The 21475-nt window shown below is 40.8% G+C and overlaps 1 protein-coding gene across 3 annotated transcripts in view; it reads right to left on the reverse strand.

The window, feature by feature from the left end:
* Positions 1–21475, reverse strand: part of OSTN (osteocrin) — a 104288-nt gene that overhangs the window by 31650 nt on the left and 51163 nt on the right. The window lies entirely within an intron of this gene.

Genomic DNA, 21475 nt, shown 5'->3' on the forward strand with positions numbered 1-21475 from the left:
TATTTTCCACTGATAATCTGCACCAGAATAGAAGGAAATGACCAGGTATACCACCCCTATCTATGAAAGTTCCTTCATTTCCCTTTCAAATATCATGTACTCAGGGGCAGTTTTGAGGCAGAAGCATTACAAATGCAGCTTGGTTGGTGGGTACCATGAACAGTGTTTATACAGTCAGGCAGTGATCCGAAAGGCATTTCCAAAGAATCTCTTTTGTTCCTTACTTCAAGACTCTGAAAGGCACATGCCTTCATTCTATCATCCCTCAGCTCCTTTCTCTGGGAATCTGACTCACCTCTTTGGTTTTTGCCTTCATTTCTCTTCCCTGACCACTTTCAAAATTTGATTCAATGCTCATGGAAGTTGCTACTGTGGGGGATTGATTCCCTTTCTCCTACCAGAGCTGTGCTTAGCTGCTGCGAAGTCTTTAAAAAAGATGCACATGAAGGTCAAAACATTTATGTTCTCTATGTGTGAGGTAGAAAACCCAAGGAACCTGCTTTTATCTTAACATCTCTGGCTAAACAGAAGGTTGCACTGCTGCTGCCTGCCCTTCTTTATGCCCAAAACAGATAGCAATGCTGAGCAACTCAGGGCAGAAATGAGAATGGTATGCCTTCAGTCACATGAAGCTTTGTGATTCCAGGAGGGCAGCTAAAGCCCAAGGTGTAATGAAAGTGTCACCCAGGTCCTGGAGTTTGCAAGCAGAAGTCACAAGCCCTGAGGTATGGAAGAAAGCAAAATACCCTAAGGGTCATAACCAAGGGATGTTCATAGCGTGCTGTTGTGCAAAGGTAAAACCCAACCAAACAAAACATGTTTCTGAAGTTAACACGTCCACAACCTTCACTGGGAGAAGGTTAATTCACTTTGGGCAGTTATGTAAGTATGCTCTGAACCTGTGATGATGGTGTTTCAAATTAGACTGCTGCCTTTCCTGTACCTACACCTGTCAGCAATGAGACCACAGCTCATACACATGGGGTGGCTGCACAAGGAATGCACGCGGTGCCAACATGGACCTGTCTGTCAGGAGCATTATACTGTGTGACTATATGCAGGGGTATTTCTTGGTCTCCAAGAGGGCTCTACAGAGAAAGCCTAATCTTCTGAGAGTGATGTTACTGAGTGACTTAACAGAGTTTAGAACAGCATTGCCCAGCAAAGGTCCTGTGCATGTTGACACACTGTAACTACCGCCACAGAGCCAAGTGATTTCTTTTTTTTACAACCAAATCTTCTCCAATTATTTCTACGGCCTACTTTTTGCATTACTGTGGTACTTCAAAACTTTGCCCCTGAGTTGAAACCCCATTGAGTTGGACCCCTCTATAACAGTTCCACGGCATTGGTGGATAAGGGAAGAGTGACTGACAACGTCTACCTGGACTTGCAAAAGGCATTTGACATTGTTCTGCATGGCATCCTCGTATCCAAATAGGAGAGGCATGGATTTGACAGAGGGACCACTCGGTGGCTAAGGAATTGGTTGGTTGGTAGCTCTCAGAGGTTGTGGTCAAAAGCTCAATGTCCAAGTGGAGATCAGTGACGAGTTTTGGTGGTGACCTCATAGCAGCCTTCCAGTATCTGAAGGGGGCCTACAAGGATACCAGAGAGGGACTCTTCATCAGGGACTGTAGTGACAGGACAAGGGATAATGGGTTAAAACTTAAACAGGGGAAGTTTAGGTTGGATATAAGGAAGAAGTTCTTTATTGTAAGGGTGGTGAGGCACTGGAATGGGTTGCCCAGGGAGGTTGTGAATGCTCCATCCCTGGCAGTGCTCAAGGCCAGGTTGGACGAAGCCTTGTGTGACACAGTTTAGTGTGAGGTGGCCCTGCCCATGGCAGGGGGGTTGGAACTAGATGATCTTAAGGTCCTTTCAAACCTTAACTATTCTATGATTCTGTGATTCAATGAGTGGCATTCCTCAGGGGTCAGTATTGCATGGGGCTTAGGGCTACCTGCTCTAGTGGAAGGTGTCCCTGCATGTGGCAGTGGGGGTGAAACTAGATAATCTTTAAGGACCCTTCCGACCCAAACCAGTCTATGATTCTATGAAATCAGTTCTAGTTTTTCCCAGCTGTGACTAACACAAATAAAGTTAAATCTGTAAAACTCTGCAAGCTTCCTATTTGTCCAATCTTCTAAAACTTTAATATGCTAAATTTTAACACTGAACCTCGAGGTAGCTGCTGCTGTCCCTTAAGAAACACTGAAAATCATTTTATGTCTTCCCCCCCCCCATTACTCAGCATATTATCATTCTTTCCTGACTACTCAACTTCTATAAGAACATTTTGTGACTGACTTTTTCCTAGGGTGCTGTAAACAAATCAGACCAGCTAGACCTCCTTTAATTATTGTTTTGCAACAAAGAAAAGACAATTCATTGTCATTTATGGAAGAAAGTGCTTTAAAATTTGCTCTGGTGACGCTCCCATCTGTGCATGTGTAAACCTTGACTGTCCTCTACTATGGAAAACAAGAAGTCAGAAACAGTGAAACTGTAGCTTGTTACATATTCTTCATATTCATGGAAATGACTACAGGAGACATGAGCTTTGGCAAATGAAGACCCATGTCAGACCTACACTCAAATATTGCATGTGTAGTGTCACATTTGGTACTGCAATAATGCAGCAATAGCAGCAGAGCAGAGAACTCCCTCACATCCCTGCCTGTGCTCTGCCACCCTACATATTTTTTCCTGAATAATTTATATCCTACATTTTTATTCCACGTAAAATAAGCTTCTTGTCTCCCCTTACCCCTGCTTCTACTGCACTTCCATGGAATTTGTCTTTCTTCTATTATCCCAAGAAATTTAACAGAAAGAGACTGGAGAGGGAATAACAAAAATAACACACTGAAAGGTGAAACAATAGCTGCAGGGACAGTGTAAAGGAACATATTAGGACTATTTTCATTCCTTGTCTATTAAGTGAAATCTCCTATTTGTGTTATTATTTTCTTCTTTTATATTGGGGAAAAGTCATCATCACTATCTGAAGGAGTAAAATCTCCTGGCACGCTTCAGAGTTCCCCCTTACTGATAAGATAGGATTGAAATGTCCCAGTGAAAGCTGCTAAGAGCTGACAGCTGCCTCTTAGGAACTTCTGAGAATCCCACCTCTGACAAAGATATCCACTACCTTTACAGCTGGAAATGTTAAACTGACTCAACAAAAGAGCTATTGTTCTGAAACAGATTTAACAGGATCAGAGAAGAGGAATCTTAGGAAGTCCCAGTTATCATCACTGGGGCAGATGCTTTATCTTGTGGCAAGGTGGCAGGTGCGCTGCCTTAGAGTCCCTCCTCCTCCTCCATCCAGACGTTGCCACATCTGCCTGACAATTCTATAATGGCAATCTAAGTGCTACAGAAGCCACTGAGACCCTTCCATGAAGAACTCTCTGGAAAAAGGAATTTCTGATCTGTGAGAAATTCCAACATTTTGAAATTTGTTTTTCTTCCAAGTATAAATGAGAAGCCAAAATTCCATGGGCCATGTGGAATGGATCTCCTGGACAGGAACAGTGGGAAGAAATGGAGAAGATTAAGAAACTTAATTTTGAAAGGAAAAAAAAAAAAATAATGAAAAAAAGGGATAAAATCCTGCTGATACTTTTTTAATGAACTTTGCTACATATTAACTTCCGTGAGGACCAAACCAGACCCCAGAGAAAAACTACAAAGTCTGCAGCTCGCCAGCAACCTGGGAGACATGTATGAAAAATAATCAAACGACTGATGATCAGTCAAGGTTGACAGAAGCACTCTGATAAGCAGGTTATTTTCAGGTTGGTCATACGTTTTAAACAGTTCACATATATTCAGTATTTACCGACAACTATAAAACTCAAGAGATCCAGCAAAGCATTTAAGTACGGTTTTCAATTTCAAAATATGTATCCCGACTGAAAATATTTACTCAAGCATGTACAGTTAGACATTTACTTAATTGTTTTCCTGGAAGAGTTCCTATACATTCTTTAGCCCAGGAACATTATTTTTACATCTGATGCAACACCCTCCTGATTTCTAAGCAAGTTTCAGTCCCAATGTCAGCCAGCTTGGGGTCTGCTATTCAGTGTTTTGGCCAAAATCTGTTGATCCTTTGTAGCTGAAGTCAGCCCGTTAAAGTTACCTAAGTAAAAGGTACTTACCTTTCACTGTAACAGTTTCCTTGATCATTGCTCTTGAGCATCTGCTGTACTCTTTTACATGACCCACAAAATTTTTGAATACTCATGGTCATAGCAATACGCATGTTCCTGACAATCCTGACTCCCACTTTCTCTTTTCTATACTAGGAAGTGGCTCAAGATGCTCAAAGAAAACTGATAACATTTTTAACTTGAGAAAAATAAGTTTTATACATCAATTTAGAAAGGACAGACAATAGTTAGAAGACAGTTTGCTACCAATAATCAGGTTTTCGAGGTATTAAGGAATGGCTAAGAAAAAATTGAGATGAAGGTGACAAGATAGTGTCTGGCCAGAAACAGGGCAGAGAACATCGAGTGTAAATAAATGTGAAGAGATGCACACAAGAAGAAACAATCTTAAATACTTCTGCTTTGCTTACATAGCAAAGGGCTCTGAGCTGATTATTTATATTCCAAAATGAGAAACAAGAGGGGATTTGGCAGGGGCTGGCCTTCAAAATGATTGCTTCCAATATAACAGCTTGGGATCTTAAATTGAAAATTACAGGAAGCAGGCTCAAAAACCAGAAAGGACCTCTTTACAACTAGTGCGTATTTAAACAGTGGATCTCCTCACTAAATTATATACTAGATGCCAAAAATTTACACAGATTCATAAACAAAGTCACCAAGGAAAATCCCTCAAGGACTGTTAAGTACAAAATATTGTGTCTGGTTCTGATGTCTCTCAGCCACAAATTGTTGGAGGCTGGGAGAATATTTGAAGGAAGTGTCAAATATGCTTGCAGTACTGGCTGCTGTCAGAGTGAGTATCCTGAGCTAGACAGACGTCTGCTCTGACCTGGTCTGACTGTTCTTGCATTTTTATATCACATTTTCTCATTTCCTTGTTTTCAGGAAAGCCTAAAAAGATTTACTGAAAAGATCATAACATTTACATACACATTCCATATTTTGCTTGAGAGTTCACATTGAAAATTCCAACCCAAAGACTTAAAACATAGAAAACTTATAAGCAACCAAAGATAATTACATGTTAAATGTTTACAACTTAAATAAGAGACAGAGATATCATCTCTATCTTTAATTCAAAAAATATACTGAGTTTAAGACGGTAGTAGATATCAGCATTTTGAGTAATACAATACAGCAATTACATAACTACCCCTGAAGTAAGCTTCGTATACTGAAAAAAATCAGAACCCAAATATGCTGAGATACAAAAATACATATGTATAATGAATCCAGACAGAGTGTGGTAACATTTGCAATGTTTCCACAGTCTAAAAGACTCTAGTGGTTTTACAGTTATTTTTTACAGTTAAAATACAAAAGCCTAATAAACCTGGTAATATTCATCAGTTTGATTGGAATTTCTTGTGCGCACATATACATGCGATATCTTTGTTTGAGAGACCAGCATCAATTAAATTTAACTGCTTCCCCTGTGGATGTAAAACAAGCCTGGATATTATATTAATATATTACTATATATAGTTTGTTTATAATTCATTCTTCTTAGCAGTTGCACCTTTTCCATGTAGTTTAGAACAGAAGCAACCCTTGTTCTCTAGCACAACTTCTACCATGAAAGCATCAGAAGAAAGTAATTACATTTAGCAGACACCACCCTTGTTTAATAGTGTATAAATATCCTGGTGCCAGTCCTATGCTTGGCATGCAAGATTGAATACATTAAACATCTGCAGCTCTACTAAACACCAGCTGGAGGAGGTATGATAGCCATAGACAAGCACAGAAGAGATGGAAACAGTAACAATGGAAAAACATTGTTTAGAATAACATCTTATCATAGAATGATGCTTCAAAAGTAAGCACAGGGAAAGGGACATTGGAAACATTTCCTAATGGGGAGACCTAATAGGCTGTGGAACAATCACCCAAGGGAGATGGAGGAAGTCCTTTTGACTGAGTCATTTCTTTCTGGACTGGACAAAGTGTTAAGCACACTACAGGGAAAGAAAAAGTGTACTGGCAATGGAAGGACTACCAGGTCTACTGCTCAGAAGCCTAAGATGTCTCAACAGTAGCAGTTTTGTTCAGAACCAAACCAAACTCACCAGAAACCTTTTTAATTGTGTGTGAAGAGAAGAGTGGCTTCTGTAGTTTTTCCCATCTCTTTCTCAAACGTAACATATTTACATATATGAATGACTCCTCCTTAAATTGCGTTTCCAGAAGAGTTCTCCCTTTGCATGTTTCCAGATCTGCAGTCACATATTGCCTTTGTCTATCTGATGCGATGTGGCAAGAATGGATGCAGCTTTATCAGAAACTTGTCCTGATCAGGCTCCTGCCAAGTGTGACTAGTTTAATGTGACAGATTATAAAATGAAAGGAGAGTGAAATTAGAGAAATAACAAGTGCCAAGGAAAGATTATATTCTCCACACATTTCTGCATTTATTGACCTTTTCTTGTTTGATATACCATTACTTGCTCAGATTTATGGCTTGAGATGGCAGGCAAGCTGTTGAGTGCACTGTTTAGGTCATTGATGATGTTATGAACTCTACTGGAAACTGATTTCATTAAACGAAAGTATGTGACTTGACATTTGATATAGCAAATATCTAACTAATATTTTTAATTGCTCCTTCTACAATTCCTTTGTAATTACTGAGATCTTTTTAGTAACTTCTTAAGGACTTAAAACATCTCTGAGAAAGTTGCATATGGGGTACCAACATGCAGTACATACCATTCATGCTGAAAAGTCATCATACGTGAGTGAGTTTGGCACCAGTGTACACAAATTTATAAATCGATTTGCAGAGAAGGAGTGTTCTATGCTGAAGTTTCTAGAAGGCTCATTTGGATTGTTTCTTTCAGCAACTTCTACATCAAGTTTTTAGTCATAAACTGGATGTAAGTTGTTATTTGTTAATGGGTAAAATACCACCTCTTGAACTTGATCCAGCGTGAAAATAAAAAACCTAACTACTGCTGGTCAGCAGAAACAGTTCAACCTATAGGACACAGTCCGAGCAAAGCTCTGCTTTGTGTTCCGATCAGCTCATAAACAGTATGAGCTGATGCAATTGTCTACAATAGGGCAAGCAAGATTTTATAACCCTCAGACTTACATATCTGAGGGAAAAAGCTATACTAAACCCTTTTTCTGGCCATAAGGATGAGGGGGAAGAGAATCAAAAGGGCAAAAGTGAGAAAATTCATGGATTGAGACAAGAACAGCTTAATAACTGATATAAAATAATAATCATAAACTGTAATGACAAGGAAAATAACAACAAGAGAGAGAAATAAAACCCGAAAAAGGCAAGTGATGCAAATGAAAACAATTGCTCACCACCAATTGATGCTCCCCAGTCTCTGAGCAGCAGGCTGCCTCAGCCCACCTTCCTCCTAATTTTCTTTCTGACCATGATGTGATATGGTCTGGAATATCCCTTGGGTCAGTTGGGGTCAGTTGTCCCATCTGTGTCCCCTCCCAACTTTTTGTGCAGCCAGCCTCCTCACTGGTGGGACGATATGAGGAACAGAGAAGGCCTTGACTCTGCTCAGCAGTAAAACATCTTGGAGTTATCAAAACTGTTTCCAAATCCAAAACATAGCCCCATTCTAGCTACTGTGAAGAAAATTAACCCTACTGCAGCTAAACCAGCACAATTACATTAGTTGAAGGAATGTAATTCCAACAATATACAGGATCCCCACCACTGGAAATGAGGTCAGAATTTGATTGTAGTTCAACTGTAGCATATTGGAGCTATCAAAACATCTATCTCGTTAACACACTTTCAGGTTACAGCAGCTGTCTCCTAAGAAGCTCCTCTTCCACCTGGTAATGATTTACAAACACAAGCACTTGAAGGAAAATAATTGGCATGCGTGTTTATGACAAATCCAGCACGCAGAGTCCTGAGCTCACTTGGGAATAACATAACAAGAATTAATACAGCAAGCCTGACTGATGCAAAGCTGATCTGAATGAGATCAGGCTGGCTGGGTTTATCTCCCTTCTGTCAGCTGGACGCAAAGACCTTGGTAGATATCATACACATACACATCCTGGTCCCTGATTTGACAGGAACAGGAACTCATCCCAAGAGAAAGTGGGTTATGAAAGGCTGCCCCTCTTTGCACTGAGTTAACCAGTGTCTCAGTGCAGCTACAGCTGTAGAGAAACCTTATCCATCACGGCTGCAAAAGGGATCGTCTGCACCAGCCGCACTTCCCCTGGTAGGTATTCCTTGTTGTTGTCTTCTAGACTCTTACAAGGGCGCATGTGTCATTTACAGTCTTCAAAGAGTTAAACGCAATGATCAGCCACTAGCCCTGCACTCAGGACTGTTTCAATTTAATCTCTGTAGCTGTGTAATGTGGCCTGTCATTTGTTTGAGAGCAGCAAGAAGAGCTGTCTAAACTCGAGGACTCTTGTGGCTGATGACAGGTCCATGCAGCTCTTGTTTTCCTCACATTGCAAAACCTGGCTGGCTTTGGCACATCCTTCCTAGCTGCTGCTGAGTGATGAGGAAATATTTGCCTTGAGCCAGAGCACTAAACACCTCCTCTGTGGTTAGAAGAGATGCAGCTTTCTCCATGGCGGGGTGGAGATTAGATGGAACCGTTACCTCCATTTTCCACCTTTGCTGCAGTAATTACTTTCCCTTGTGCCCCTCACTGGTCAAGCGAGCAAATGAAATATTCTGGGAACAGCGAGGATTTTGAACACTGTGTAACATGAGCACACTGGCTTTTGGAAAAGGGATCGGCTCTGCATACATATGACTGGAGAAAGTCTGCTATTCAACCCTGAGGTGAGAAATTAATTGCTGTGACTGTGCCCCCTCTTTACCATGTATACAGCTGGCAAGCCCTAGTCCATGGCCACCATATGAGGTCAGCATTCAATTCTGGCCTTTTTTATGTCCTGTACTTCACACCAATGCTCTGTACTTCAAAGAACTATTACTTGCAGGGCTGAATAGGTCCCTCTACCTCCACTAAAGGACAAGGGCCTTAATAGACAGCACAGATTTTACTTCTCTGTGCGGAAAGTTGAAGGCATAAAGCCAATCTTGCATGACAGACGCAGAAGAAGACCTAAGTGCTCATAAGAAGCTAAGCTGTGTTTCACCCCCCAGCAGGGGACTGAAGGCTGTTACACCTGTTTGTTGGTGTGTGTTTGTCCACGGCCATGTGCATTCTGTGGAAGTCTTAATACCTGAACTAATGTACCAGCATGGTAGGAAACCCCATATAATCAGGTTTGCAAGGACTCATGGAATCCAAGGAAACTAGACCATGAGACATTTTATTATCCTTAGTTTCTGAGCCTCAGAGATTTACTGTACCTGAGCTGCAGTTTTAAGCAAAACACAAGATTAGATTATCACTCACTGTGGTCCCAAAGAGAGGTCAAAGCACTACCATGTCAGAAGCTGTGTAAAGAGAACAGAGACCTTCTTCTGTCCCACAGCCTTACAATCAAAGGATTTGGGCATAGTCAAACTAACAATACATTAAGCTGACTATAGTATTTTTTGTTTGTGCTTAGTTTACAACAGGACCTTATTCACTGTAACTTTCCCTCACTGCAGACTAAGCTGAACTATTTAACATCCCCACTGCCCCAGGCTTGGAATGCACTGGGCAAACAGCGTGTGGAAACATGTTAAATTCTGGAAGGCAAATGCATGTCTGGGTATGTCCACATACAGACAGACAACAACACATACAGTATTGTAAGTGTTGCATTAGAGACATTGCCCATGTGGCAGAAAGCAAGCAGAAAGCCAGAGAAGTGTCTGAAACTGTCATGCTGGCTGCAACCTTGCTCAGGAGCAGAGAAGACATGACTTAGCTTCCTGGTTTACCAGAGCCTGAGCCTTGCCAGCTCCAGGACTGGTTCCAGCCTGAAAAGCTGATGTGGTGACTTGTCTTTTCTGCTTGGCAAAGGGACGGTATTCACTTGCTGCTGCTGCTGCTGGAGACAAGGCCCCTGAAGAGAGGAAGGACACACTGCCTTCCCCTTCTTTAGGGACAGAAGCAGCTACACTGCATGACTCATCTGGATCCAGAAGACACAGCTTGGCATTTGAGTTAGGAGTTCCACTAACCACAGCACCCAAAAGATAAAGGAACTGAGCTGCATCTTTTTACAGCACCTCATGTGCCTTTCAAGTGGATAACCTTCTTGCCATACCCACATTACAGATGGAAAAGACCTCTGTTTCAAGGTTCCTGCTCAAGCTCTAAATGCCACACAACTTCGAATTTGCTCAGATCTCAGCTAATGTGAATCAGCACAGGTCTACTGAAGCCTGACAACAACACTGGGTCTGTTACCTTCACAGAAGAAAGGTAATATTTATCCCATAATGATGCCAGCAGCAGAAAAAGACATACTTTTTTACGTCTTGAGCAAAGTTAAATTATTTTTCAGAGTTACCACATACCTTTGTTGGCACAAATCCTTCAACTATGTCATGTCCTCAGTGACGCACTCCAAAGTGTTTACCTGAAGTGATGTTATACAAAGAAATACTGCCATTTCAGGAAAACTGGGGTTGATAAGAAATTAAAGTCCAAGAGAAATTGCAGATATGTTAGGAAGCAGAGAAAGAGGGTTCTTTAGAGTCTCAAGGCTGGGCAGATGCAGTGCTTAATAGCTGAGTGCCACATGTCATAATTTTATTAGCCTCTCTCATATCACCATATTCAGTGTCTCTTTCCCAGGCTGAGGAGTCCCAGTCTGTCCCATCAACAACTATAAAAGAACTGTTCTGTTCATCCGGTCATCTTTAGTACTCTTCTCTAAAGGTTACAGTGGCTGCTGGACCATGGAATCACAGGAGTGCCTGCAGCAAGCCACCGAGGAGTGACATAACTCTTTTACTGCTTCAGTGTTGCTGTCAGGGAAGGGTCTGTGGGAGAGACGGAATTCACAGTTATGCACTGTGAATACAGGGAAGGCACCATAAAGACTTCAAGCACAGAAACAGATGGAGTGCACTACCCCACTTTGTAGCTGAGCTATGTGTTAGTGCCTTGGGTGCCTTTGGAGCTCTTCAAAGAAGGAATGCCTCCTTACTAAAACAGTCACAGAACGCTTCTTCAGTGGAGATGGAGGAGAGGAATGTTAACACCTCCTGTTATGCACGCATATAAAAAAACCTTCAATCATCAAAATATTTGGTTAGAATTAGAGGTAGGAAGCTTCAGACATAGGTAACTTCAAGATTCCTTTCTAGGCAGAGTTCGAGTTTGCTTAGGAATGTTTTTGTCTGGATATCACTGAACTAGCAGATTTCTTGAAAGAGCTGTAAAGGGAAAATATAATTTACAGTACCAAAAAAGTATCATTCTCTGTGTTGTCTTCCAGAAGCTGAAGGGCTATGATTTTATTATAACACTGCTGTTGTGAGACCACAGAGTAATATGCTGACATTGTGAGCTGCATTTAAACCTAATATGTATTTTTAAAACTACATTAATGTTCCATCATAAACTGATACTGGTCAGAACAAGTCACTATTGCCACTGTGACTGCACTTGAACTTAAAATGGAAAAGGCTTTACTATGCAGAGCATTGCAAAAAGCTTTTTGTCTTCATCAGGGTCTATCTAGGGTTTTGCAACAGTGCCAGTCTCTCTGGTTTCTGACTATCTCCCTCTAAATCAGACTACAAAGCAAGTTGCCAGTAGGGCTTCTGGAAGCTTCAGCTTTTTTGCTATCTCCATCTACAGGGACTACTGTTTCACTAGCTACAGAGAAAGGACACACAACATTAGGGCCTGCAGTGTAGGAAGAAACCCAGCCCTTGGTCAGATACCTTGTCAAAAAAGGAAGCTCTTGCTGCATTTCATAAAAATGATCAGACTCTCTATTGGCCTTTTATAGCAGTTTTTCTGCCCTGTGAGTACTTTAACTCCGTTTTCTTTGCTCTGTCTCATCTGCCCTGTTTACACCAGCCAGGACAATCCGGTGGCATGGTACCCAATGGGAGCTCATGTGGTCAGAATAGGTAGAAAGAACAGAAAAAAAAATTGTTAGAAATGAGATTGTGCAGAACTGAGAAGACTTTATTTCTAGTACTAGCCACAGGGACACATATTTTTTTCTTTGCTACATATTTCAAGGTGTCCTCTATATGCATTCTCACACACAGATTTCAGAGTACATATTTCTTAGAGATATTGCTTATTTATCCCTTATTAAAGGCATGAGAACTAAGCCAGGAATTACACTAATTCTCCTAGGTTCTCTACAGATACATACCAAAAAATTGGTTGACACTCAAAACAGCCTGCTTTGGGGAGCTACACAGTTCAGACTGGTAGAAGGCCTCCCCTTATTTGGGTAGGGTCAGACAGGTACATGATCTCAAGCAGGTATATGATCTCCTGGATCAGAAACTGTCTACTGGTTGTGCAACTATACAATGGGATCTTGATTGACAAGTGGGTGCCGGGACAATATAGCAATCGAGGTACAACAATAAATATATATGAAATGCTCAGGCCACTGTAACAATTATGTATATCATTAAAAAAAAGCTAATTATCTTATAAAGCTTCCTATTCCTTATTGTTTAGTCATTAATCCTGAAATGTAAAGTAGATGTTCCTAACTGAGACATAAAAGTAATATATAATGCAATAACATGGACACTTTCATCGTATGCAGAAAGGAAAAACATAGAATTGAAAGAGGCCTGAAAACCACAGCTAAGAACTGTTTCTAAAGAAACCATATATGTTCTCCGGATTACTGTAATTTCTATTAATATTTTATGACAGTCATATTTTAGTACTCCCAACAATTTCAGCCAGGGAACAGAACTTCACTGAGCAATGTGTACACACACCTATCAAAGCAAGATAGGCGCTGGACATCAATCTCATCCTCTTGACAGGGTATTTATTGCTGCTAATTGCTTCCTAACTTTACCTGCCACATAAGACAAATAATCATACTGTTCATCACAAAGCCAAAAAGATGACAAGAAAAATACTTTCAAAAAAATATACATCTTACAGCATAAGCCTGGAAAAGGAAGAAGCTTCATAAGGGACAAAAGAACCACACAGCAGACTTAACAGAAGAACAAATTTGTCACATGAATAAGTGTGTTGTGTTCAAAACAAAAAAAAACCACAATCTAATACTTTAGAACAGACCAATATCCTCTTCATGGCTCACTGGTACTCCCTGAGGGATTTTGGAAAAGATTCTAGTAAGGCATGCTTTGGCTGATAATATCATCAGTTTGCTGAGATTTGATTTGATGTTTTCATTCTTTTTCCTCTCGTTTCTTGTTGTTTTGATTTATGAGAATGAACACTTGTCTCAAAAACAGGATCTTGGTTACTGAGGAATCTGTTTATTTCAGGCCCTTTTTCCTAACTTGGTATCAGTTGGAACCACTCCCTGCTCTTGGTATTTTAAGGGGCCTAATTTTAGGCCTTGGTTTTTCAAATCTTGGCCAGAGACCTCACTCAGTGTCTCTACATAGAGAGAAGTATATTGGAATATTTGCTTTTATCTCTGGTGAAGCTCCAAAATTCTGATGACACAGTTTTGGTTTGTTGTTTGGTTTTTTTTTTGTTTTTTTTTTTCCCATTGAGTTCAATAGCTCTATTTCTTGCCTCCTGCTTGTAACACCAGTTAGTCTGAGCATCTGCGAAGTACATGAGATAGACATCTGATCCTGTATTCACTTCACTTTGGACACTTATTAAGTAAGAGCTGCCTCTGATTAGCTGCAATAAATCTAGGTTGCCCATGGCTGCACAAACTGGGACTAGACAATTTCATTGCCATCAGGACCTAGCATCCTAGCACCTAAACAATGCGAAGAAGGGCCAACATAATACAAAGAAAAGACAAGAGACTCAACCCACCTCTCTCCTGACAGATTTGGTACGAGTCTATGAGGATTCTCTGCATCCTGATTTAGCTTCATATCACCAAAGGTACAAGCATAGTGAGAAACTTCCTAAGGATGAGCTTTGTATAAAAGGGTCTACGTTTTGACAAGAACAACAAAACTTTTCCATAATAAGCAGACATCACCTTAGATACCAGTGACAAGTCTTACTCTCAGGACAAAAAAGAAACCATGACTGTCTTCTCATCCAAAAAGCAAATCTTTAAATAACCATCAACCATATCTCCTCAAGACACAGATATTCTGCTAGGACTTCTCTACTGCTTCATCCTCCACACTGTCTGTCAAGCAACACAGCTGCAGAGGTCAGGCCCCTCAGGACAAGGCTATGATTTCTCCTCTCACCAGAATCCAACTTGTCACAAGATTGAGAATCTCAGGGGAACTCATGAGTCTCTCAGGGCTTTCCCCATCCACTAGCATGACTCACTGGGGAGGACTGGGCATGGTTTGTGTTTGCCACACGAAAGTTGAAAGCTGTTGACAAGCGTAATAGCCTCCTCACTCAGGGGCAAGCATACGCTAAATGTAAGATTACACGAAGGCAAGAAGAAAAGACAAGTTTTGAGTGCAAGTATGTTTCAACTGATTTATCTGCTATTTTCTTTTGCTACTGCAACCATCATATCTCTGAGACATTGTCTATGAGGTTGCTTATATGCCACAATAGCCTTTTTTGTCCCAAAACAGGAGGCATACAGACAACTGATAACTGACAAGTATTGGGAAGCAAAATGCTGAAGGTCTTTCTTATAACCACAGAAGAAGGGGTAGTAGAGAGGATTATTTGCACAGAACTCAGCTTGGGTTTTCAAACCAGTATTTATAGGTTTGGAAAGAACCAAGAACAAAAACTTTAAAATAGTTATTAGGGGGTTTATGGAGACTGGATGAATGGATGGTTTCAATGGGAAGCCAAATAAATATAAGAATGATAATTTAAGCCTGGCAGAAGGCCTTAGGATCTTGAAATAATAAAGCTACAAAAAGTAAGAAAATAAAGATTTTGAGAAGTGACACGAAGCCTCTGGAGTCCATAATAAACTTTTCTATCTTAACAGTAGAGAAGCTGCACTTGAATCAAGGGACAACAATTGCTATCATACTGCACTCTTATTATTAACACAAACTATGCTGTCCTATGCATTGCACTCTAACCACAGCAATACAGTCAGAGAAACCATTCACTAAGCACAAAGATATCGTTTGAGAGAGAAGCTGAAATAATCCAAAAATAACACCAAGTTTTATTCACTGAACGGTTTCTCCCACTTTGTTTTATCTAGTAAGCCATGCATATGCGTTTAAGTCCTTAGATGGTCACAGCAGTGCCTGTACTAACCACAGTGATATCCCTGCAGTGGTGACCTTGTCTTATTTGGAGCTGTATCTGCAGAGCTTCTGTAGCTGAACACCTCTCAAAACCAACCTACAATTCTCTGGGGGAAATGGAAAGCTCCTTGCTGTCATCCTTTTTCTAGAAAATCAGACACTTCTTCAAAGTAGTGAAGGCAGCTTCTTTGTACCTGAATACATAAACTTGTGTTTAAAATAAATGATGGCATGGTCTTTTTGTAAACACAACTATCAGGAATGAGCAAAGAGAGACATGTACAGAGTGATACTCCTTATGATACAAAAAGGGTTTATGCCAGAAAAAATGCACCTTTCATGAAGTTTCAAAAGCCTCTTACAAAAATAACAGTAGATATAAACCGGGAGTTTAATTAACTTAGTAATTAAGTAATAGATCCTTAGTTGATTATGCACTTGTAAATAAGGGAAACTGAGGCAGACAGCAGTGAAGAAATCAGCCAAACAGTGGGAACAGCAGAAGCCAATCCAGAAGGTCTGACTCATGTGCTTGTGCTCATGTGGCTAATACTCCTTTCACGTATGCCAAATCCTGGGTCCAGTCTCATCGAAGCCAATGGCAAAACTTCCATATATGTGAACAGAGCAAAGATTTGAGACTTCAGTCTGTCATCTGCACTTTATAGGCTTGTACCTTTATAGATGGGGCAGATACTTCATTCTGCTCTGTGGTTCAGCCAGCTGGATGATGCTATGTATATTTAGGTCACAATGAGAAAAATAAATAGCAATTAAAAAAAAAATAAAAAACAACCCTTTCTTCCATATGGAAGATTTTAGTATTTTTAATAGCAAAATTACTCTTCTTCACTTATGGCACTCCTACAGAGAGATCCATTGCTTGTAACTTTTAGCAGCGACAAAGGCTGGGCTTGTTCTCACAGAGAACAGCAGCCTGGCAGCTCCCCATAGCCATGGGAGACAATGGCTCATGCCCATCTGTGCCACCCATGAGAGACACTTGTGCGTTCAGTTCTCTCTTCTGTCACCTTCCATCTAACAAAAATGGTGTCGGATGCTGCCAGCTTGCAGCAGCCAAGCTGGGCTCAGGTCAGGAGGTAGGGCATGTTTTTGAGCAGTATGCCAAATGGGAGGCACATTAAGGACCTGTCACCTTGCCCTCATGGTGATGCTGAAGCAAAGAAAATACTCTTTGTGCAAGACACAAAACTCTCATCCTGACCGTTTGGTAAGATGCTGACTGAACTCCAGTCTATATGCTGGGGTTCCCAGTGTGCATCTTCACTGCCTGTTCACAGCCTGCTCTGAGGTCAATCCTGATATCATGTTCCAGCACCATGTAACTTCTAAGGGAATGGTCTGTGAGCTATTTCCCACTGGAGTACGGTGCCCTCCTCTCTGCAGGAAGGTTACAACTACTCACTCTCCTCCCTGCCCTTGGATGTCTGATGATTGCTCCCAGGAAACAGATGGCTTTGGCCATCTCCCCTTCAGGAGCAGAGAAATAGGGAACTTGGGTTCAGGATGTATTCTCCAAAACCTAGCCTTACTTAGGCTGCTGTTAGCAATTACATACTGTAAGAGTTTCTGAAACTATCAGCAAGTGATTACTATTACTGTCATCTTTGAAAAGAAAGCAGCAAGAAAGTTTTAAAACTCATATAAGCAAAGGATAAAAGGATTAAGATCTTGTCCCATCTATGTATCACCTGCAATGGAGGAAAGAAATAACCACCACGTATTTCATAACACTTGCCTCTTCTCCAGTCCTCTCACTCTGTTAGTGCAGAAACACTGATGGTTCAGTCAGGAGTTATCTGGAAAAGGCTTTACCTTCCCAATTAATCTTCAGATGTATTATTCCAGCATAAAGGTTGGTGAACACCACCACCACCACTTGGCCATTGAGCATGGATAAGAGACTTTACTGTGAGCAAACCCTGCTATGAGCAATAAGCAATGTCCATTGTAATAATCCTGCTTTGCGATGCTTGTTTCTGAAACCTTCTGGTTTAGGGTAGAAATTTTCTATACCTTGTCCCTCCTCAAAGATAGTTTCTGTCTCTTTTCTTTTGAAAAGACTCCTATGAAAATTCTCAGTCCGTTTTGGGAACTGATGATGAACAAGGCATGAGGCTTCATCCACTGTTAAGGAAGCAATTGTTACAAAATTGGGAGAAAACTATCATAAATGATAAATTTCAAGAAAACTGAACTGTCTTGCTGATACTTCTTCATTAGTTAGTTATAAACTGTCAGATATGCTGAATCCACATCTGTCAGCATCTATATCAGTTGAATTAGTTTTAAAGAGTTAAATCAAAAGAATTAGCTGTATCTGCTCTACTCTCAGGTACGTTTCCAAAGAAGCCAATGAGATAACTGCTGAACCAGACAGATTCTTCCTGACATGCAGAGGAGTGTTGGTAGGCTGCTGCCAGGGAAAGCTTGGTTTTGAATACTGTGTCTCAAATCAATGTTAGAGAAGTCTGAAACCACATAAATGAGGGGAATATTCTCCCTGACATGGAAGAGAGGAGAAGTATGTTTTTGTCTTGTAACATCTTTTTAATTTCTGTATACTTAACTTGCACCATCCTAAATTCTGATCAGCTAAGGTTATAATGGAGCAGCTTCCAACTCATCCATTTTCGAGAGAACCCTTCCTGAAATAAATAAAACAATAACAGCACACAGAACCAAACCATTACATTTCACTATGTTGGGCAGTCCTGCACCTCCCAAACAAAGAGAAGTTTCTGCTATTTGCAGTCCTTTTTAGGCACCTTCTGAAAACCCGGAAGCGAGATCAAATCCAATGTAACTACTTTCCCCAGACAATCTGGAAAGAAAAAGTTGTCAGGGGCAAAACTGCTTTGCCTGTTACGAATGCCAACAGAACTGAGAGGGGAATGGGTCCCTTCTGCAGCCAAGACTCAGTGACCAATAGATCAGATGAATGATCTTGTTGAGCTTGCTCTCTCCTGTTTTCATAAATGAGGCTCCAGTAAGCATATTGTCTAGGTTCAGTCCAAAAGTTAAAATACATACAAACACAACTCTCCCTGTCACCCCTCTGCTCCTATAGACAACATCTGAGACAACTGCAATCAACTTCACTTGGGTCACCATATGAAGCTAAATATAGTACCTGTTTTATTCATCCCCTCAGTGGAACCATGCCCTTGCAAGTCAGCAAGGTGGAGCTGGCACAAAGCAATGGGAGGTACTTGCCATCTTACAGGCTATTCCACGAATAAGTACCACTTCATCCCACCAACTACTAGATTCTCAGGGCAATTATATGCAGGTGGGAATACCCTTCCTCTGCCCCAGAGTAGATGGTTTCAGTCATGGAATAAAATACAACAAAAGAGGGTGCATACATGCAAACATGCTCACACAACACTAACCTCCAAATACTCCCAAACCCAAATGACATCAAGATTTTCTTTCATTACTATATTTTTAAACCCTTGATTTTCTTGTGGTGGGGGCCTCAGAACCATTGGACACCTTGTGGGGGTGGAGGGGAGCCACAGACAATTGTGTTCTGGGAATCTTTGGCAGCTGGACTATGAGATGTATTTCTGGTTCTCAATTAGGTTTTGGGTTTTTTTCCTCTTTTCCTTGCAGATCCCGCTTTCTGGTTCACTGGGATCTGCAAATGCCCAGCATTACAAACTGCAAACCCCCTGTGCTGGGGTGTCAGTCCCTGAAGCTGAGCGGGCTAATGCAACAGTGAGTGGTAATTTGATATATCAGGAAGTATGACTTTTCACAAAATGAACTCACTAGCCACAGTTCCCATTGAACTTTGAAGGCCCAGTTCTGCTCCTGTTTGCACCCAATTCAGCTTCAACAGCTACTGCTGTTTAATACGAGGAATACAGTTTGGAATCTGGAATTCATTTCCTATTCTAAAGAAAGAAAAGAAGAAAAACACACTTTGAATTCAGCTGTCTTGCATGGTGAAATTCTGTTCTACATTTTTTCCTTTCAATGCCACAGCCTCCTCTGCGCTTTCTGCCTATTTCCAGCTTTTAAATGAACTGCTGAGATGCTGAAATTCAAACTAAGTGAATACACATCATATAAAACAACCAAAAATACTGTGTTGGTTCAATAGCTTCCTACATACCCTTCCTACATCAAAGCAAAATCCTCTTGTTGCCCAACACAGTGAAGACTACCTGGCAAGTACAACTGGAATTCTGCCTGGAAGTGGGTAAGTGTTGCAGGAGCTGGTCCTCGAGGCTGCTGCCCACCATGAAGATGTGTGACACTGTCTGGATCTCAATCCCCAGCTGATGTGCCAGCACAAAGCACCAAGAACCTTCCTCTGAAAACAGGTGATAGTACAGGGTATGATATGAAAGGTATTGATCTGCTCCATGTGGCAAAAGGACAACACTGTCTACCAGCTGCATACAGAAAGGAAAGATGAGAAAGTAGTTTGGATCACACATGCCTCTACCATGGAGAAGGGTAGAGAACAAAAACCTTTTTATGCACTTATCATGAGACACTGTCAGCAGCAGAGGTCTGAGAGGAATGGCTAAAGCAGCAGGACATTATGGATGCTAATAGGTAGTAATCACACAAAGGTCTGGGAGAAACTGAACTGAAGATGAGTTCCTACATGAAATCTCATTAACATGAGTTACTTCATAAGTAATGGAAAGTAAACATGCAGCCCTCATACTCTCAGAGCAAGACATGAAGTAGCATAGGTGGACAGTCTGTAAATGCCCATATGCTGTAATTTTTGCAAAAGACTTTTTGTGGCCATTTTGTAATCAGTTACCTGCCATGTCACTTCTTAACATTTTCATCTTTTCCCCATGACTCAGTTCCTGCAGTACCCATAGGAAAATACATCCACCATTCAGATAAGACAAATCTTGCTCTTTACACTGGTTTTATCTTTCATACCCAGAGCCAGCAAGACAGCTATAAACCATATGGGCTTTCACAACACTGATAAAGAGCAGGAAGGTAAAGACTTACTGGAAGGCAAAGTCTAGGCGAGCATTGCATAGAACAGTATGTGCATCCTTCCCCACCTCCACTGTCCCTAGTGACTTTTTAGGTCTTGATCTATTAACAGGACACAGTATGCAAAACACTTGAAATCGAAAGTCTTTGGAGATTTTGTCTTATTCTTCATCCAAATTAATGTGCTCTTCTGTAAGCCTTACTGACAGTGCCCTACTTTCACACTTCAGTCACCCCCTTCAGAGGTGAAGGAAAATACTCCATCATCTGGATATGTCACAAACATCAAACAAGGAACAGCTTGCATGAACAAAAGCAGATGTACTCTACACATGCAAGTTTCCAAACTATTTGGCAAACAAGAAGTATACTAGGAAAGAACAGATAAATTAAGAAAACATAGAGACATTATTTCCTCATGAACATTATTCTTAACAAATAACTTGACTCATTTTGCTAAGAATAAGTTGATTGGAATATGGTACTTAAACTGCTTAAAACTTTTATTTTCAAGTTGCTCTTCACTTACAGCTTCTGTCAGAATTTAACCCGTTTTACTAGATTGGGGGACCAGAATTACACCTTTGCATTTCACTATTAAGCAGCAAACTTCCCATTTGCTCATCATTTCTCTCTGCTTTAAACTTATTCACTGGTAATGTATTTCTGTCCACACTGAAATCCTAAAATGCAGCCCTGGAGTAAGATGCCCTATATGGACAATCAGGACATACACAACCATTAGCAGAAGTTGCTTGCTTATGTCTTGCCACTCAACATGAGGCACTTCTTTCCCCTCCTCCCACCCCTCATTTCTCCTTCTCCTCTAATCTATACAGCTTCAGTACACACAGTTTGATTTGCAGAAGCTTTTAGCTCATCCATCTGGATCACATGTCTATGGGTGATACCAATATAGGATTAAATACCCTAGCAAGAATCAGTGGGTTTGCATTGCATGCCACTTCAGAGCAAAACACCTAATGGCAAGCCTAGGCTTAAGTACATGAGAAAGATTTGAACATGCAGGCTC

The sequence above is a fragment of the Pezoporus wallicus genome, unplaced genomic scaffold (assembly GCF_028554395.1).
Source record: "Pezoporus wallicus isolate ANWC-B61680 ecotype Strahan unplaced genomic scaffold, APGP_CSIRO_Pwel_v1 scaffold_7107, whole genome shotgun sequence".
In the NCBI taxonomy this organism is placed as follows: domain Eukaryota; kingdom Metazoa; phylum Chordata; class Aves; order Psittaciformes; family Psittacidae; genus Pezoporus; species Pezoporus wallicus.